This window comes from Phoca vitulina, unplaced genomic scaffold (assembly GCF_004348235.1).
Source record: "Phoca vitulina isolate PV1807 unplaced genomic scaffold, GSC_HSeal_1.0 scaffold72, whole genome shotgun sequence".
In the NCBI taxonomy this organism is placed as follows: Eukaryota; Metazoa; Chordata; class Mammalia; order Carnivora; family Phocidae; genus Phoca; species Phoca vitulina.
Genome location: NW_022589775.1, coordinates 1051146 through 1055314, shown reverse-complemented (window position 1 = coordinate 1055314; position 4169 = coordinate 1051146). Strand labels below are relative to the sequence as shown.

General features: G+C 36.8%; 1 pseudogene; it reads right to left on the bottom strand.

The window, feature by feature from the left end:
* Positions 1-2120: 2120 nt before the first annotated feature.
* On the bottom strand, positions 2121-2861 carry LOC116625050 (annotated as a pseudogene).
* Positions 2862-4169: the final 1308 nt, after the last annotated feature.

Sequence of the window (4169 nt, the reverse complement as noted above, 5' to 3'; positions counted from 1 at the left end):
TTCTTTGATTTTGTTATTAAGTGGCTTATATAATTGGCTGCTCCCATGTTAGGGGCATAGATATTTACAATTGTTAGATCTTCTTGTTGCATAGACCCTTTAAGTATGATATAGTGTCCTTCCTCATCTCTTATTATAGTCTTTGGTTTAAAATCTAATTTGTCTGATATAAGGATTGCCACCTCAGCTTTCTTTTGGTGTCCATTAGCATGGTAAATGGTTTTCCACCCCTTCACTTTCAATCTGGGGGTGTCTTTGGGTCTAAAATGAGTCTCTTGCAGATAGCATATCAATGGGTCTTGTTTTTTTATCCAATCTGATACCTTGTGTCTTTTGATTGGGGCATTTAGCCCATTTACATTAAGGGTAATGAAAGATATGAATTTAGTGCCATTGTATTGCCTGTAAGGTGACTGTTACTGTATATTGTCTCTGTTCCTTTCTGCTCTATGTTACTTTTAGGCTCTTTCTTTGCTTAGAGGATCCCTTTCAATATTTCCTGTAGGGCTGGTTTTGTGTTTGCAAATTCCTTTAGTTTTTGTTTGTCCTGGAAGCTTTTTATCTCTCCTTCTATTTTCAATGACAGCCTAGCTGGATATAGTATTCTTGGCTGCATATTTTTCTCATTTAGTGCTCTGAATATATCATGCCAGTCCTTTTTGGCCTGCCAGGTCTCTGTGGATAGGTCTCTTGCCAATCTAATGTTTCTACCATTGTAGGTTACAGATCTCCCAAGCTGCTTTCAGGATTTTCTCTTTGTCTTTGAGACTCATAAGTTTTACTATTAGATGTTGGGGTGTTGACTTTTCTTATTGATTTTGAGGGGGTTTCTCTGTGCCTCCTGGATTTTGATGTCTGTTTCCTTCCCCAAATTAGGGACATTCTCTGCTATAATTTGCTACAATTACCTTCTGCCCCTCTTTCTTCTTCTTCTGGGATCCCAATTATTCTAATATTATTTCGTCTTATGGTATCACTTATCTCTCGAATTCTGCCCTCGTGATCCAGTAATTGTTTATCTCTCTTTTTCTCAGCTTCTTTATTTTCCATCATTTGGTCTTCTATATCACTAATTCTTCTGCCTCATTTATCCTAGAAGTTATAGCTTCCATTTTTGTTTGCACCTCATTAATAGCCTTTTTGATTTCGACTTGGTTAGATTTTAGTTCTTTTATTTCTCCAGAAAGGGTTTCTCTAATATCTTCCATGCTTTTTTCAAGCCCAGCTAGTATCTTTAAAATCATCATTCTGAACTCTAGTTCTGACATCTTACTAATGTCCGTATTGAGTAGGTCCCTGGCAGTCAGTACTGCCTCTTGTTCTTTTTTTTGAGGTGTTTTTTTCCATCTTGTCATTTTGTCCAGAGGAGAATAGATGAATGAGAGAACAAAATGCTAACAGGGTAACAACGACCCCACAAAAATATACAGTAAACAAATCAGAAGAGACCTGAAACCAGGGGAAATAAAAGGAAAGAAAGAAAAAAGAAAAAGATAAAAACAAACAAACAAACAAACAAAAAACAGAATATGATCAAATATGATCAGGCTGGTGCATGGATCAGTGCCACACACTAGGTTTTGGGAATATTTTGGTCTGTTAGAAGAAAGTGCCTCCCAAAATTTTAAAGAAAGAAAATCTTATGTATGTACAAAAATAAGGGTAAATACGATGAAGGGATGGAATATGACTGTAAAGATGAAAATTATAAACGATTTTATAAAAGGAATTGATAAGAAGTTGGTTGAAAAAAGAAAGAAGAGGATTTAAAAAAAAAAAGGGAGAGAATGTGATCAGGCAGGAGACTAGAACAAAGCCATACACCACAGATTTAGGGTATATTTTGGTCTGTAAGAAGAAACTGTATCCCAAAATTTTAAACAGAGAACAACTTATATATATGTACCAAAAATAAGGTTAGCTACTATGAAGGGATAGAATATGACTCTTCCAAAACATGGTCGCTTTTCTGTTCAGAGAGTTGCTGCTATTTTTTTCTTCCATCTCCTGTTGAGTTTGTAGGTGTTCAGAATGGTTTGATCCCTATCTAGCTGAATTCCTGGGACCAGATGAAATTTAGGTCTCCTACTCCTCTCCCATCTTGCTCCTCCCAGAAAATCTCATTTTTGATGGGACTCAGACTTAGAGGTAAAAGGTCTCAGAGAGGATGGCTTCTGTCTCTTGGTAATCTGTTCTTGGAGTTTTTCTTTGGCCTCGTACATTCTCTTGGCCAAAAGTTCAGTATATTCTGTAGCTTCTTCCTTATTTTTCTTAGTACCCTGTTTCTTTAGAGCAATACACCAAAGTTTGTGCTGGAGGACACAGGGAGTAACAAGACGTTGAATCTTGGGCACTTTGGTTCTCGAGTTCTTCTTTGTTTAGGGGTTTTCTCACAACATAGTGGTGGACAACATCTTCTTTAGAGAGATTGAAATGTTTATGGATTCTGCTAGCTCTTTGGGGCCCCAGGTGACAAAGCACAGCAGTATTGGTAAATCCAGGAATGTCTTCCATGCTTTTTTTTTTTTTTTTATTTACAGTGACCAAGTTGAGAACATTGAAATTGGCATCTACAATTCAACCCTGAACAGATATGTGCTTTCTTTCTCTAGTCCTCCTTGTTCTGTAGCAGGAATGCCCCTTACTCAGCAGCAGGCAGACACAACCTTGGGTCAAGACACCCTGCTTCATGGGGAAGCCTTGTTTTTCACTGCCACCACTGAGTCAGACCACATGACCTTTCCATTCTTCACCCAGAGAATCAGCAGCAACTTCTCATAAAAGGTACGAAGTTTGTGTTCATTGTCCACTTCATTGAGTTTCTGGCAGTCAGGATCTGGGAAAGAGATGTTCAGCTTCATCCTAATGCAGCCTACCACCTCCAACGTGCCATGAAAAAGAGCTCTTTTGGTAATTCTTTTTTTTTTTTTTTAACGATTTTATTTATTTATTTGACAGAGAGAAACACAGCGAGAGAAGGAACACAAGCAGGGGAAGTGGGAGAGGGAGAAGCAGGCTTCCCGCCTAGCAGGGAGCCCGATGTGGGGCTCGATCCCAGGACCCTGGGATCATGACCTGAGCCGAAGGCAGACGCTTAACGACTGAGCCACCCAGGCGCCCCCTCTTTTGGTAATTCTTGAGGCTAGTTTTGCGAGATTATTTTGAGAATCAGATTGAAATCCATCACATGTTATTGTCATTAAGTTACAAAAATTAAATTATTCAAATTTTTTTTTTTAAAGTAGAATGGAATTGCTTAGTGATGAATGTATTTCACTTTCCACATTAATTATCTTTTAAAATTTTATATGCTCTTTACCTCCAATTCTAAGTATCCTCTGGCTTGGGGACAATCATTCAATTGATTTTAGGAATGTATATTGTCCTTATCGGAGGTGAGGTGTGATGGAGTTTAGAGTTTATTTGGATAGGTATTTATAAATGTCTGTGATCTTATTGACCTGCAAACAAAAAGTTTGTTATCCAAAAAACATTTATAATGTGATATTAAATTCCATCAGAGAATGGGAAGTTGTAGAAGAAGTTATGATAAAATTATAGAGAATTAAAGCCAGAGGGAGACATTTTACTGCAAGGATTATTTATAATACACCCTGATTTTTTTTACCATTTTATTTTATTTTATTATTTATTTATTTATTTATTTATTTATTTATTTATTGCAACAACATGGATGGAACTAGGAGGGTATTATGTTAAGTGAAATAAATTAGTCAGAGAAAGACAAATATCATAAGATTTCACTCATATGTGGAATTTAAGAAACAAAACAGATGAACATAAGGGAAGGGAAGGAAAAATAAAATAAGATAAAAACAGAGAGGGAGATAAACCATAAGAGACTTTTAACTATTGGAAAGAAACAGGGTTGCTGGAGGGGAGGTGGGTGGGGGGGATGGGGTAATTGGGTGAGGGGCATTTAGGAGGGCACTTGATATAATGAGCACTGGGTGATATATGCAACTGAGGAATCATTAAATTCTACCCCCTGAAAATAATAATACATTATGTATTAACTAAATTGAATTTAAATAAAAAAATACACCCCAATTTTGAAATTCATCCTCCTCATTTTATAAATTTCACCTACATGGGATGTGTGAGTATGCGTGATGGTCAGGAGATAATTGGAGTAGAGCTTTAATGAA